This window comes from Apteryx mantelli, unplaced genomic scaffold (genome assembly GCF_036417845.1).
Source record: "Apteryx mantelli isolate bAptMan1 unplaced genomic scaffold, bAptMan1.hap1 HAP1_SCAFFOLD_20, whole genome shotgun sequence".
Classification (NCBI taxonomy): domain Eukaryota; kingdom Metazoa; phylum Chordata; class Aves; order Apterygiformes; family Apterygidae; genus Apteryx; species Apteryx mantelli.
This window is the reverse complement of record NW_027118553.1, coordinates 15,492,288-15,508,300: the sequence shown is the minus strand read 5'-3', so window position 1 is coordinate 15,508,300 and position 16,013 is coordinate 15,492,288. Positions and strand designations below refer to the sequence as shown.

The 16,013-nt window shown below is 51.7% G+C and overlaps 1 pseudogene; it reads left to right on the top strand.

Annotated features, from left to right (window-relative positions):
* Positions 1-1,842: 1,842 nt before the first annotated feature.
* Positions 1,843-2,801, top strand: LOC136996053 (olfactory receptor 14C36-like; annotated as a pseudogene).
* The last annotated feature ends 13,212 nt before the right edge of the window (positions 2,802-16,013 follow it).

The following is a 16,013-nucleotide window of genomic DNA, read 5'->3' as shown; positions in this document are numbered from 1 at the left end:
ATGGGTCAAGGCTGCTCACAGCTCTAGCTCATGCACAGGAGATGTGCAAGGAGCCTTTTCAAGAGGAATATCAAGAGAAGGGCTACTTGCAAGAGGAGGAGCTTTCCTTCTGCTGCCTGCGCTTTCAGTTCCCTAATTTTGGCAGGGAGAAAAGAGGAAAGCGTTTTGTGGTTTGGCAAGGAACTGGGACTCCTAAACCTTCACTCTGAGAGATTAACAGGTCTGTGAGAACCCTCAGCAAGCTGCTTCATTCTCTCTTTAGCCTACTGACAGCATTAGGATCACCTTTGGGGCCTCATAGGAATTTATCTGACCTGCAGGACGTGCATGCACAGAGATGCCCCTGGACAGTGCTCTGTCCCGGGAGGTTTCCTCAGGGTAGAACTGAGCACACACAGGGTGGGACAGGGGCTGTGAACACTTTCTGGGAAAAGATGTTGTGACAGAGGAAGAGCTCCCAGCAAGGACAGCTCCAGGCAGCAGAGATGGGCAGGGAATGAGAGGGAACTCCATAGTATGAGCCTCCTCCTCTGCAGCCAGAACTCCAGCACAGGAGAGGGGCCTCTCTCCTGCCACGGACCCATTTCATGCTGCCTGACAAAGGGGCTGAGAGTGACTGTCCTGCAATATCACCGTCTGCGAGGTGGCATGCCCAGCTGGGTAAGGGGAAGGCTTTCCTGAGTGCCTATTTCTCTCTCCTTGCCTCCCTTGGCAGCAGGATCATGGTGTTGCTTCTTCTTCCCCCTCCTCTTCATGATGCTCCTGTTCTTCTCTCAGGCTCCCTGGCTTTGGGGGGTTTTCAGCTGCAGTTCAGACATGGATGCTGCAACTTGTGGAACAGAGGGGTCTGCTTGGGAATGAGATTTGCCCAGACCCCTTCTAACCTGTGCGGCTCCAGGAAATGCTGTCCATGGGGTTGGGAAATGAGCTGCCTCTCCCTTAAGCAGAGCCCATCCTCAGATCTAACGGTCCTTTGACTGTTTCCCTGTGGTGTCCTGCCAGGCTGTGAGCTGCCCTCCAGAAAGGCACTGCTGTCTCATAGCACCTCTGTGATATCTGAGAGACCCATGAGGAACGTACAGAGATGCTGAGAGTATGGAAACGGTGGTGGGAGGCTGTAAATGGGCATCTGAAAAGAAGCCTGTGTGTCCTTGGCTAGAAGGGGAGTGTGGAGACCTCCTTCTGGTGCCTGGAGAAAGGGTGAGAAGTTTGGAGATGTGCACTTTGAAACTGGACTCGTCTGCTCTCAGCAGAGGCTGTTTTCTTTTTAAGTTAACATCATCCTCCAGCTCAAAGAGGTGTGAGTGTTGGACAGGTAGGAACAAGACACAAGGGACAGTGGATGCTTTTCTCTCAGGACTCACAGTGGAAATGCCAAGGATTTCTGCCTTTGAGGAACACTCCCCAGGGGTGACAAGGACATCTAAAAGAAAATAAACTTCCTATAAAATCCCTAAAATTCTGTTCCTCAGACCTCATTCTTTGGAAGTGGACATGAAGACGCTGAAAAGCCCTTCCACATGCCCAGTGAGTTTCACCTGACAGAAACTGAATGTCAAGGCTAGTCACCCCCATTTCCCCATTCCCACTACTGTACAGCGGGATGGACTTCTCTGGAGCCCATGGGCAGAGGCCCCTGCTCCTCACAGCAAACCCAGGCAGTGCAAAGTGGAGCTCAAGCAAGGGAGCTGTGCACAGATCTTTTCAGTATAGAGAGAGGCAATGTGGGGGGTTGCATGAGAACTGGAATATCTGGGAGGTTTTTTTTTGCTTGAAAAGTGTCTCCTAACTTCTCAATGTCTTTTCCTCTTTGGACAGTCCACCTGTGCCCAGAGGGAGCAAATGTCCAACAGCAGCTCCCTCAACGAATTCCTCCTCCTGGCATTTGCAGACACACAGGAGCTGCAGCTCTTGCACTTCTCGCTCTTCCTGGGCATCTACCTGGCTGCCCTCCTGGGCAACGGCCTCATCATCACAGCCATAGACTGCGACCACCACCTCCACACCCCCATGTACTTCTTCCTCCTCAACCTCTCTCTTCTGGACCTCGGCATCATCTCCACCACTGTCCCCAAATCCATGCCAATTCCCTGAGGGACACCAGGGCCATTTCCTACTCAGGTTGCGCTGCCCAGGTCTTCCTGGTTGTCTTCTTGTTTGGAGGAGAGTATTCTCTTCTCACAGTCATGGCCTATGACCGCTTTGTCGCCATCTGCAAACCCCTGCACTACGGGACCATCATGGGCAGCAGAGCTTGTGTCAAAATGGCAGTAGCTGCCTGGGCCAGTGGTTTTCTCCATGCTGCCCTACACACTGGGAATACATTTTCAATGCCACTCTGCAAAGGCAACACAGTGGACCAGTTCTTCTGTGAAATTCCCCAGATCCTCAAGCTCTCCTGCTCAGACTCCTACCTCACAGAAGTTGGGCTTCTTGTGGTTAGTGGCTATTTAACGTTTGGGTGTTTCATTTTCATTGTGCTGTCCTACGTGCAGATCTTCAGTGCTGTGCTGAGGATCCCCTCTGAGCAGGGCAGGCACAAAGCCTTTTCCATGTGCCTCCCGCACCTGGCCGTGGTCTCCCTGTTTGTCAGCACCGGCATCTTTGCCTACCTGAAGCCCCCCTCCATCTCCTCGCCAGCTCTGGATCTGGTGGTGGCTGTTCTGTACTCGGTGGTGCCTCCAGCAGTGAACCCCCTCATCTACAGCATGAGGAACAAGGAGCTCAAAGATGCCGTGAGAAAAGTTATGTCATGGACATTTTGCAGTGGTGGAAACATTGTCATTTCTTTCCACAAATGATTCCCGTTGTGTCCCGTAGCAGGACTGAGCTTTGTTTCTTCACTTTATTTTCATTATTACTATTATTACTGTTGTTTTTGTCATTTGTTATCATGTTGCTACAGAATTGCCTGGATACATCCCACTTTTACTGAGACTGCTCGTTCTCACCAGGTGCCCATATGAAATTGTGTCCAACACTGGGTCAGAGCTGATTCCATCACAGCATCTCTGTAATAAAGTAGGTTCTTCCTGGTGCAGTGCCTGAAGCCTGGTCTCTTCCTCCAAAGCTCCTGGCCTGAAGTCCTGTCCCCAGCACATGTCCTTGAGACAATTGCTCCCCCACCCTGCCTACTGGTCCTTACCCCAAAAGTCACCCCCAGACAAGGCTCCACGCCCAGCTGGAGGACTGGGCATCCAACTGTGAGCCCTGGGAGGATGAACCCTCTCCTGGGTCCTCTGCAGGGCTGGCAGGGAGCATGCAGAGGAGGTCCTGGGACCATCTACTGGGCCTGTGGACCATCTTCCTCCCATGGGGGCCCTCATACAGGGTCTGTCAGAACAAAGATGCAACCCAGCTTGTTGTTGCATGAACAGAGAGGAGAAACTGCCCCAGGAAACTCCTCCCAGACCCAGCCCCTCATAGCAGCCATTTCCAGCACTGGCCATTGCCCATGGTGCTGGTGAGGGGTGATCTTGGAATGTGACCAGCTCCACCTGCTTGCTGGGCTCAGCACCTGTATGGGGGGAATCTCCAGCCCTGCCTGGCCTCTCTGCAGGCCCAGACCCCAGCAGACCCCAGAGCATGGCCTTCTGCTAAATCCAGGGGCACAGGGACAGTGCTGGGCAGGGTCTGGGGACTAGTGGGAGGCTGCCAGGGAGGAGGGCATGTGGGGGATGGGGCACCAAGGACTGTCATGGTGACCATGCAAGGGGAGTGTTTGCCCACTCCTGAATGCCTCCTGCCCTGTGTGGTGCCCGCACAGTGGGGTTGTGAGGCCATGTGCTGGGCAGCAGGGCTGGGCCAGCGCAGGGATGGGGCGCAGATGTGAGCCACGACACTCCAGAAGCTCCCAACAGTTGTGGAGGGGCCTCACTGCTGCTTGTGGGGTCAAGGGTCTCTCGGTGGTTGCAGCCATCAGCATCACCTGCCAGGACTCCCAGACCCAAGAGAGATGATTGGTGCCCTGCACCACAGCTCACAGTGCCCCTCTCCTGTGTCACAGTCCTCTCTCAGGAGCACCGCCAGGTTCGTCACCCCCTGCCCAGCTGATTGCTGGAGCTGCTGGAGGTCTTCTCTCCTCACCCCTGCTGAACCCAGCTCTGCCCTGGTGTCAGCCCACAGACTCTGCCCTGGGTCATGTTATGTTTCCATACGCTCTCCTCTGAGACCATGTAGGGACCCACAGGGCATAGCTCTGATTGGGGCTGGCCACCACAGCCTGCCTGAGAGGTCCCAGGAGATCCCAGAAAGGCTGTGCTTGGAGATGAGGCTGTGATTGTCATCAGTCAACGTAGATGGGATGGTCTGGCTGGGGGCCAACGGAAGGAAAGGACAGGAGAGAACAAGGAGAAGATGCAATAAGGGAAATTTCAAATGAGTTGAAGGAAAGAAATAAAGAAACAACCACGGTAGCTGAGCCACACTGGGGCAGGTGCCAGGAGATCTTTAAAAACACTCCTGGAGAAAGCACTTACCAACCTGATCTAACTGTAAAGTTAGAGCCCAGAGCAGGTCGTGGTCCTGCAGATCTCTGGTGGTCCTTCCCAACCCAAATCCTCTAGGAGGAAGGGGCTGGAAAGTGGAGTCCTGGGCAGGGGAAACTGCTGTGGGGTTGAGGCCTTGCTGCCATTTGTACTGCCTGGTCAAGCCTGACCTCAGAGTCACACAGTGAGTGAGTTCATCCTCCAAAGGAGTCTCTGCTCCATGGGCAACAGGAGTCAAACCAGTGCAGGGAGACTGCAGAGGAGTTCTCAGGAACACACCAGGCATTCAGCCCCTTCGACTGCTGAGGTGTCCCTAGACCGGTGCTTTGCCTCCTGGGTCTTAAGGGCTGAGAAATTTTTGCAGCCAGAGCAGACTGGAGTCCCACCTCCTGGGCTCATGGGTGTACAGGGCATCTTCAGGGCTGTACCGGCTGCAGGGAGGGAATCAGTGCCCAGGGCATGAGCAGATCCCCCTCTGCCCTCCCCTCTCTCTTCACTCCCCGGAACAGAGATCCTGTTTCCCATGTTGGCCCTTCCTTCCGGGCTGCATTCCCAGCCAGAGGGGACGCAGGCTTCACCCCGGGGAAATGCAGGAGGGCCCAGTCTCATCTAGAGGAGCAGGGTCCCACCACACCTGCTGGGTGGCCAGGGCTGCAGGCTGCAGACCCCACTCTCTTCTCCACAGACCTCCTGCCTGGAGGCTGGAGGGTGCCCAGCAGCAAGGCAGGCATGCCTGGGGGTCTGGTGCCATTGGGATGGTGGCCTTTGGACCAGCCTCTGTCTGTAAGGGACTTGGGAGCTTCTCCACCTCCATGTAAGTGGCAAAGTTACTGTCCCAGAATGTTCTCTCTGGGGAGCTGAGGATATAATTCTCTGGAGAGAGCGAAAAAAGAAAGCCTTTTGTCCATGGGACTTATACCACCCCATTAACCCCCTACTGTCTTCTCCTGCTCTATCACCCCAGAAGTCCTTTGGCAAGGGCATTTTTTGGTTTCTGACCCTCCATCGGACCCTGCTTTGAGCAGCAGGTTGCACTACAGGCCTCCTGTGGTCCCTTCATCCTGAATTATCCTAAAAGCCTATTACCTCAGGCCCCATTAAAAGCACAGAGGAAATGTCTTTGGGACAGGAGTCATTTGTGCTTTATGTAACCATCTAAAAGAAGGCAGGTGAACACTTCCTACTCTTTCCGTGTTGACTGTAAGGGCAGCCTGGGAGGCACTGCCTCAGGCATATCTACATTATCCTTGAAGTTCTTTGCATCCACCTTTAACCACATAGAAGTCCATTGACTGGATCCTCTCAGTGGTGAGGGGAGAAATGCAGGCTTTTCTGCAGGGTGAGTTCTCTACCTCTGTGGTTTGCACTTCTCTGTAGATGGTGCCATGCTGCCCTTTCTTTCCTGCCTGAAGCTCACCCTGGATGGGGATGTGAATGTGGAGGCTGGCTGTCACTGCAATGACCGTGAGATGGTGGAGAGGTAAGAGGAACAACAGAGTCGTCGCTCTGGGCTGCAGCAGAGAGGATTTCATCTTGTTCAGGATCTGCTTGTCAGGATCCCACAGGTGACTGCCCTGGAGGGCAGAGGAGCCATACAGCCCTCTTGGATCTTAAGGAACAACGTCCTTGAAGCACAGGAACACTCCAGTCTGTAGGGAAGTCCATCAGGGCCTGACCTGAGGCTGGCATGGATGAGCAGGGACTTTGTGATTTAGGACTTGAAAAGGCAGAAGGAAGTGCTCAGAGGGCTGAAAGGGGAATGGGCTCTGCAGGAAGAAGACAGAGACATTGCCTGTGGTGGGAGAGATGCCATTAGGCAAACAAAAGCTCAGCTGGAGCTGGAGCTAGGAAAAGGTGGGGAGGGCAACCAGAAGGGCTTCTGTAAGTACATGGGCAACACAAGGCAGGCAGCCAAGGACAATGTGGTCTCCATGCTGAGTGGAGCAGAAGACCTAGTGACAAAGACAGGGGAAAGGCTGAGGAGCTCATTGCCTCTTTTACCTTGTCTTTTACTGATATTGTCTACTGCCAGGTCTTCCTGGCCTCCAAGTCCTTCAGCAGCTTCTGTGTTATCAAAGCCACACCCAGGGCAGAGGAAGATGCATCCGGAGAGGACTTTTGCCGAGTGGGCACACACAAGTCTATGGGACCAGACGGGGAGCACCCCAGGGTGCAGGGAGAGGTGTCTGGAGTCATTGCAATGCTGCTCCCAATTGTCTATGAAATGTCACAGTGATCAGGGAGGTTCCTGATGAGTAGGAAAAGGCAGACATTGCACCCATTTTCCAGAAGGGCAAGAGGGAGGATCTGGGCAACAACAGGCTGGTCCTCTTCATCTCAGTGCCTGGGAAGGTGATGCAGCAAATCCTCCTGGAAACCATCTCCAAGCCTAGGAAGGACAAGGCCTGGAAGAGGCAGCATGGGTTGACCAAGGGGAAATGGAAACCATGCCTGACCAACCCCATTGCCTTCTGCCATCAGATGAATGCCTGCGTGCACAAGGGGAAAGCAGGGGATTTTGTGAACCTTCACTTTAGCAAGGCCTTTGACACAGTCCCCCAGAGTCTCCTTAGAGGCAAATTGCTGAGCTCTGCCCTGGATCAATGCACTTCAAGGCAAGTGGAAGATTGTCTGGACCATCAGGCTGAAACACTGTGATCAGTGGTACAAGTTCCAAGTGGAAGCTGGTTACTAGTGGCATCCCTCAGTGATCAACATGTGGGGCAGGACTGTTTAACATCTTGATGAATGGCCTGCACAGTGGATGGAGCGCACTCTCAGCACCTTTGTGGCCAATGCTTGACTGGGGGGAGCCCCTGGGCAACCTCATCTAGTTCCCTCTGCACTGACCAGGGGGGTTGGGACTAGATGACGTCCAGAGGTCTTGTCCACCCTAAATGCTGTGATTCAGTGAACCGTTCCCTGGAGAGCTCTGTAAAGAGAGAAGAGGCAGAGGAAGAAGAAAGGACAGAGAAGGAGAAGAAGAGATCTGAAACATGTCCATTTAAATGAAGTAGTTCCTCAGAACAAAGTTTCTCCATGCAGAGGATTGCCAGCAAATGTATTTTCATGAATAATGTATCTCTCTATATATATGTTTACACTTGCATTGACAGACTAATTCCTGTAGTGCATGAACATGGTGCTGCCAATTAATAAGGAAGAAAAAATATTTGGCAATGGTAAAAACTGTGTGAAGTTTTGGAAATGAGGATTTTTTTGGGTCAATTATTGCACTGAAGATGTTTTAGAGACTCCTTTAAAACATTGCTTTAACACGGGTATGTCGAGATTTGTGCAAATTTGGCCACCCAAAAATATAGTATTTCCTTAAAGCTCGTCACGATGCTTTCCTCACCAATCAAGACAGTCTGACACCTTGGAGTGCGATGTGCTCTGTGCAAAGAGTGAGGAGTCACACGGACAGCCCTGGGCAGGGAGTGGTCTTCTGAGCCCTGGGCTCTGTGTGAGACACAGCAATATCCTGTTTAGTGGTGTTGGCCTGATTATAACAGAAACGTTTAGAAAAGGACATTAAAAATGAAAGAAGAAAGAAATTAAGACAAAGATTGAAAGCAAAGAAATGTTTTCTTATACTTTACAGGTTTTCATTTTTTTGTTTTCTTATTATCTTTCTTGATTTGTTCTGTTGTTGTATATTAGTCTTCTGGGGAGATTATGCATTATGTTTTGTATGAAAAGGAAAGAAGTTTTCAGAACTGGGGTGAGATGCAGTCACAGGGTCATGGATGGCTGGTGCCATTGCAGGTGCCCTGGTCCCCTCTGCCCAGCCTCCTTCTGGAGCTCCGAGGGGCTCCAGTCTCCTGCAGGTCCCCTGTGAGAGCTGCCAGGCCCAAGCAGGTGCCTCAGAGACACTGGGGCCTCTCCAAGTGCCACTGGGTGCTTGTGGTTGGACACCTGAGCTTTGCCTGGAAAGGTGAAGAACTGTTTTCAACATTTCAAAAATATGAGCACAATTTCATCAGCTCCAATGATTGGCTAATTTTAATGTCAATGTTCTCCTATGAGGAAAGAGTGGGAATCTTCAGGAAGGGTGTTAATCTTGGGAGAAGAAATATCAATCTGCCCCGGACCTTGTGTTTCCACTGCTCTGTGTATTATGCTGTGGATGCAATCTCAGTAATCTTTCAAGTATTTCCACATGTCCTGATTAAATTAATCATTTCTAAAGTCGTATTTGAATCAGACTCTCTGGGCACATGCATTTTACATAGCTTCCCAGTCTTCCTCCTCCCCTTACTCTTTATCATTCAGGTACATCTCAGCTCTCCAGTTGCTGCTCTGAGCTGCTGGCAGTCTGAAGCTTGCCTCGTCTTTCAGCAGTCTCCTTGTCTCTTTAGCCAGCTCCTTTGTTCTGTTTCTTGTCTATCCTTTCCTATCTATCTGTGGAAAACATTTCAAGGATGGTTACATCTTGTGGGCAGTGGACCTCACTGGAAGCAACTTGGACTTGACATACAGTTGAGGAGTGTCCTGTATCTTTTATTCAACTGTTCCAAATTTCATTGTTGATTGTTTGCAATTAAGACAAATCCTTCTGTGCCTGTTTGCAGCTAGTTCTCTAAGGAAAGCAGGGGGGAATTGGTGCACATGAGCTGTAACATTCAGCTGCAGCCTTGAGTGGCAAAAGGTTCAATTTGAACAAGAGTGATCTAAGTCTCCAGTGGCTGATGAGGGAAGTGGCAGGGCTGTGGAGGTGGGGAGGAAGGTTCTCCATACATGTCTCCTATGAAAAATACTGCTTTTCCAACATGTCCAGACTTCATTAGGAGACACTGTGGGTCAGTATGAATTGGAGAAAGTGGGTATCACTTATTCTGAAAACTGAAGAATAAAGAAAGCTTAGGAAGCAGACATCTTTCTTTTTTAGGTGCTCATTGAAGTCTTCCTAATGTCAATACACTCCTGCAAACTTTCCAATTAGTCACACAAGAATTGACGAACTGAAGAAAATTATGGGGAGAGGCATGGCTCCTTAGGGGTTTTTGCATCTTAATGACCCCTCAGGTGTCTTTGCTGCTGAGCCCATGAACCTCAGATGCTGAGAAGGAACTGAAGAAACCTCTCAAGAAGTTAAAGTCAGAAGAAAATCCCGAAGTTTCTTGAAGCGTTAATGGGTCCCACTGAGGGCCATTACCAACAAAGTCTCCCCAGGGGCTGATTAGAGCCGAAAGTTGGAGGCCCTGATTGCAGGTAGGCAAAGGCAATGTGAGGATGGCTGTGATGCCAAGTCAGCCTTGATGTGTGTTATCAAGCAGAGTGACCAGGCACTGACAACCAGCCCCTGGGAAGGGTGATCCTTTCCCTCACATGTTGCTCAGGGCTCTTCCTGGGGGCAGTGTGTGGGTGGGGGTGCACAATGCCGAGTGCAGGACCATGATACGGCACCTCCTGGGCTCCCAAGGGACAAGGAGGCAGCAAGACCACAGTGCTTTCTGGAAACAACATCTTCTCATGGGCCTTAGTGGCAGAGGCACCAGCCATAGCCAAGAGGACAAAGACCTCAGTGCTGTTGGGAGCTTTCAGCCTTGGCAGTGCCCTTGGCCATCTCCACCACAGGCTGTCCTATGCCTTCCCATGCCTGTGACTGTTTCCCTGTAGACTGTACACACCCAAGCTGCTTCTCCACCTTGCTCTCACCCCGGGTTCTCTCCACCTCTCCTGATGTCTTCCTGTCCTCACCTGTTTTTCCTTGAAACACCAAGCCAGGGGCTGATCACAGACTCCCTCTGGGTGACCTCTGGCACCACAGCACTACCCTTCAAGTGACATTTGCTTTTCCTAATGTCACAGCTAAACCCCACAAGCTGCTCTTGGTGGCTTTTTCTCCTCCTCATGCTGTTTCCCACTACCCAGAGAACCTCAATCATCTCTTCAAGCAGTCACAGGCTCCTACTCTATGATCCTTTGCCTCCACTTCAGCGGCATAAAGAAGCCCATGTCCCTCAACCTCTCTTCATGTACGGCGTTATTCCCACCTAGGCACAGCACTTTACACATCTCTTGTAAATCTTCGTAAGGTATCTGTTGTGTGAATCACCCGAGTTTCTCAAGATCCTTGAGGACTGAAGCTCCTCTGTGTCAAAACAAAACAAGACAAAAACAAACAAACAAATGAAAAAAGCACCAATGGGTTAAGGGTAAACAGTGGTGGGCTGTAGGAAAAGGGGTCAGGGTGGTAAAAAAGGCAGAATTAAAAGGCGGGAAAGAAAAAAGAAAAAGGTAATTAAAAGTGACGGAAAGGATTTATCAGGGCTGTTTGGGGGATTCCTGCCAAGAAGCCCTGCATCTGAACAATTCTGGCTAGAGGAGGACAAGAAAGCTGGTCTGCTTCCACTGTCACAGGGCATCTGTGTGCTTTCCCTGACATCAACAAGAGAAGATCGAGAGTGGGAAGAATCACAGACTCCTTCAGGGTGGAAGGGACCTCAGGAGGTCTCTAGCCCAATCTGCTTGCTCACAGCAGGGTCAGCTGTGGGGTCAGAGCAGGTTGCTCTGGGCTTGTTGCAGTGCGGTTTTGGAAACCTCCAAGGGAGGAGACTGCACAGCCTCTCTGGCCAACCAGTTCCATTGCTTGATCACCCTCGTAGTGGAAAAGATTTTCCTTATGTCTCCTGCATGAACATCTCTTCTTCCACCTTATGCCCATTGTCTCTTGTCCTCCCACCATGCACCCTGTCCCCATCTTCTTGACAACCTCCTTGTAGCCATTGGAAGTCTGCTATGAGATCCCTCCAAAGCCACCTCTTCTGCAAGTTGATCCAGCCCCATTTCCTCACAGAGCAAGTGCTCCAACTCCTGAACTATTGTGAAGGCCCTCAGCCAAATTTACTCCCAGTTATCAACCGCTTTCTTGTTCTGGGAACCCAAACCTGGATGCAGCATCTGGTATTTAGGTCTAATGAACACTGACTAGAAGGCAATCGTCATTTCCCTCGTTCTCCTGGCTGTGCTCCTGGTCACACAGCCCACGATGCTTCTGGCCTTCTTTGCTGCCAGGGAACGCTGCTGGCTCATGTTTTGCCTCCTGTCCACCAGGACCCTCAGGTCCTTTTCCACAGAGCTGTTCCCCAGGCACTCAGGCCCCAGCCTGTAGCACTGCAGGGTGTTGGTTTACCCCAGGTGCAAGACCCGGCATTTGTCCTTTTTGAATTTCATGAGGTTCCTGACAGACCATTCCTTCTGCCTGTCTAGGTCCCTCTCAATGGCAGCCCTCTAAGATAGGACTGGACCCCCACCCCCACCCCGCCTTCAGTTAGGCATCTTCTACAAGCATGATGAGTGTTGTGTCCCCTGTGTAACTAATACAGGTGATAAACAGGACAAGTTCCTGGAGAGACCCTCGGGTGCTCCACTTCTCTCAGGCCTCCGGGAAGAGTACTACCCGTTCACCACTGCCCTCTGAACCTGATCATCCAACAAGTTCTTTAGCCATCTCGTTGTCTACCCATCTAGGCGGTACATTTCTAAATTGTATTCCACAAGAATATTGTGGGAGACAATGTCAAACACCTTGCTCAAATCAAGTTGAAAGACATTTTCTGCTCTCCAACCACAAACAGAGCTATTTAATCATAGGAGGCAATCAGGTTGGTGAGGCACAATTTACCCTGGGTAAATCCATGCTGCCTCTTCCCTAGCACCTTCTTCTCCCTCACGTGCCCAGAAGTGAGTGGACTCACTCCATGACACACTCCTCAACCGATTGAGGCTGAATGGCCTGTAGTTCCCTGGGTTGCCCTCTGGGCCTTTTTTGAAGATGGATGTAACATGTGCCTTTCTGCAGTTATTGGGACCTCACTCCACCTCCATGACCTTTCGAAGATGAGAGAGGGCGGCCTTGCTATGACGGCAGCCAGCTCTCTCAATGTCCTTGCATGCAGCTGTTGCAATCCCACTGACTTGTAGGGGCTGAGTTCTTGCAAGTCCTCCCTCACTCAACCCTCATCCCCTGCTGGCTCTTTTTCTCCTCTGGAGCCCTGACTCGAGGCACAACAGCCCAGGAGATCGTGTTGGTGAAGAATGAAGCCAAGAAGGCAGAACTGAGCTCCTCAGACCTATCTGCATCTGCTATTACGAGAGCCCCTGCCCCCTTCAGCAGTGAGCCCAGGTGTTCCTTGCTTATTCTTTCTCTGTTAGCAGAGTAGTAGCAGTTCTTCTTCGTGCCCTTGACATCCCCTGCAAGTGTCGACCCTCTGGGAGCTTTGGTTTCACCATCCCTACTTTGGTGGACAAGAGGGTCCTGTTTAGCCAAGCCCATCTCCCCAAAGGTCTCCTAGTTTTAGTGAGTATCAGTATGGACGATCCTTGTGCTTGGTGGCTGCTGTCCTTAAAGACCTGCTGGCTTTCCTAAGCTCCATTGCCCTTCAGAGCTGCCTCCAGTGGGATCCCCCACCAGTCCCCTGAGGAGGACAAAGTTTCCTCCTTTGAAGGCTGGAGTCTGTACACTACCACTGTCCTTCCTCACTGCCCTCACGATCTAGGACTCCACTGTTCCATAGTCACTGCAGCCAAGGTTTCCACAGATGATCACAGCCCTGAATCAGTGCTTCCTTGTGTGCGAGTACCAAATCCAGGCGAGCGTCACCCTTGCTGGCCCATCAGGGAGCTGTGCTTAGAAGCTGTCCCTGACAGCCTCCAGAGATCTCCTGGACTGCTTGCACCCTGCTCTTTGCCCTTCCAATAAATATCAGGGAGATTAAGGTTCCCCCATCAGAACGAGGCCCTGTGACCCACTGACTTCCTCAGGTTGCTTAAAGGAGACTGCATCCACCTCCTCACCCTCATCAGGTGCTTTGTAACTCCCATCACAACGTCACCTTTACTCTGATGCTCACTCACAAGCTCTCACCCAAACCTGTGTCCATCCCAAGGAAGTGCTCCATACATCTGAGCTGTCCCTTCACACAAAGGACATCCCCCCTGCTCATCTTCCCTAACGGTCTTGCCTGCAGAGCTTGTACCCTGCCATCACAGCCCTCCAGTCATGCTAGCAGTCCCTCCACATCTCAGTTATTCCAACAATGTTTCAGGCCTGTGACAGCTTGTGCATCTCCATCTGCTCCTCTCTGTGCCCCAGGCTGCATTCACTTGTGTGTATTGGGGTTGCAGAGCCTCAGCTGTGGCACAGAGAACAGATTTGTAATGGTGAAACCTGTTACCAAGGGCCAAGGACACCATGTGTGCAATGGCCCCGCTTCAGAGCAGAGACACGCTGGCATAGATAGCAGGTGGCAATGTAATGGTGCAAGGAGGTTCCCACTAGGAGAGCAAAGCCTGCAGTGCCCAAGGCCAGGGAGAAACAGAGCTGGACTGTGCAGGAATGGCAGGAGACGGATTAGCTGCCTGAGATGACTCTGCAGCACCTTGTGGCCTGTGACAGAGGTGAATCGATCTCCAGGCAGGACAAGTGTCACTGAAGAAGTCCCTGGCCCTGACTAGCCTGTGATTTGGCAGCCTGAGGTCATCATTAGCCCAGGCCCTGTTCATATCATCTGGGGGTGAGAAGAGGTTCAGGGGGAGGAAAGCTAGAAGGTTTTAAGGGTGCAGAGACTAGAGCAGAGACCTTGCTGTGATGTGCCTCTCCCATTTGTGAAGCACGCTTGGCTGTAGATCAGAAGGACTTGGCCTAAAGGCAGTGGTGGGATCCAGTTGTTTGGGCACTGGTAGGAAACCTGAGTTGCCCTAGGGCACTTGCCCAGCAACCACTGCAAAGCGGCATGGTTTTCCTAGAGATCCCATGCTGTACCTGCTAGAGACATGTGCTTGTGCTGGACCCACCAGGCATCCAACATGGCCCTGCAGGCCTATTTCTGTGTCACTGAATCAAGTGCCTGCACTGGATGACATCAACTGTTTGCAATGTCAGGATCTGCATGTGTCTCAGCTTCTTGGTAAGCGGAGCTCTGATAGCAGTGGGCATCTAGTCTCATTTCAGGTGGCCAAGGCAATTCCCCACCTGGCCCCCACCTCATGCTCTAGAAGGATGTGGGTCTCACACTTGCTCCATCAGAGCAAGAAGACACTGGCACATGCCTTCGAGCACCTCTGTCTCTTCCAGTGTCCCCAGGTGTTTGTGTGTGAGCAACTGACTCCCACCCTCCATCTCCAGTGATTATAATGGCAGCATAGACCAAGATCTCGCATGCAGACATCCATGCTGTGCTCACTTCTGCCTGGGCAAGGAGAATCCCACCTCCTGTGTGTTTTTTGTGGAGCTCACGGGAAGGATCTGAATCCCACTGCATCTCAGGGCCTTCTAAAGCAGCCTGAGAAGCCCAGACTGACTCATCTGAAGCAATACCCAAACCATGGGAAAACAAACTCTATTCTTGTCCCTTTCAAGGTGCCCAGCCTAGTTAAGAGATGGAAATAAGGGCTTCCTGAGTGGGATGTTTCCACCTTTCATAGATAGTCATCCTCTGATGAAATAAACTGCAATGCTGGAATCAGTCTCTCTCTACTCTTTAGAAAAGCAAAATAGGTGATTATTTTAGTCTACTTCAGGGAACATTTCCCAGGAGGATGTAGCACACGGGACAGAAAAATTCATGCCTTCAGCTGGACCTCTGCTCCTGAGCAGGGCCAGGCCTCGGGGACAGAGGGAGCTCATGGCAACCTGGCAGCACTGCCCAGAGACAGCTGTGTTCAAGAGCAGCTCCTCTGCAAAGAGCAGCAGGGCTGCAGGCACTGCCTGCTGCTGCTGCTGACATGAGATGAGACAGAGAGATGTGAACTATACTGTGGAGTGGGAGGCCAGAGGAGAGCACATTGTGGGAAAAATCTTCACAGCTCTTGACACGGTAAGTCTCTGGCTGCAGGGCAATGCTACTGAGGTTCTTGGAAAGGTCCTGAAACCCATCCAGTCACATGATTGGATTTTTAAGGATTGATCTCCCAGCTTCTCCTGTGCAGAGCAGGGGGAGGTGCTTTAGAGCAGGGATTCCCTGTCACAGGGACAGGGCATCCTGCTACCTTCTCCCAGGGACGCTGCAGGTGTGTGAAGCCTGGGTGTGCACACAGGTCTGTCCAGGTTTGTGAGTCAGAGCAGTGTCACTGTGCCCCAGGGTGCTGTGTGCCCAGAGTAGTGACTCTGCTGCCTGCAAGGGTCAGCACTCAGCCTGTCTGGGAAATTCCCCACAGCGCTGTGGGGAGAAGCTCTGGGTGGGAGGAGAAACCCCCGTCAGGGCAGGTTGAGCCTCCTCTCAAGAGGATGCTGCATGGGTCACGGCTGCCCACAGCTCCAGCTCACTCCCAGGACATTTCTGGAGGGGCCTTTCCAAAAGGAATGCCAAGGCAGGGGATACATGAAAGGGGATAAATGAAAGGGAAGGAGTTGTCATGAGCCTGTGTTTTGAGTTGTTTTCTGTTTGGGTGGAGTGAAATGGGATTGGATCTGTCAGGTTCAGACAGGGAATGGAGGCACCAAAACAGTGACATTGAGACAGGATCAGTTCTGGGAGGGACTCAGCAAATGCCTTCATCCACCCCTCAGCCTAAGGACAG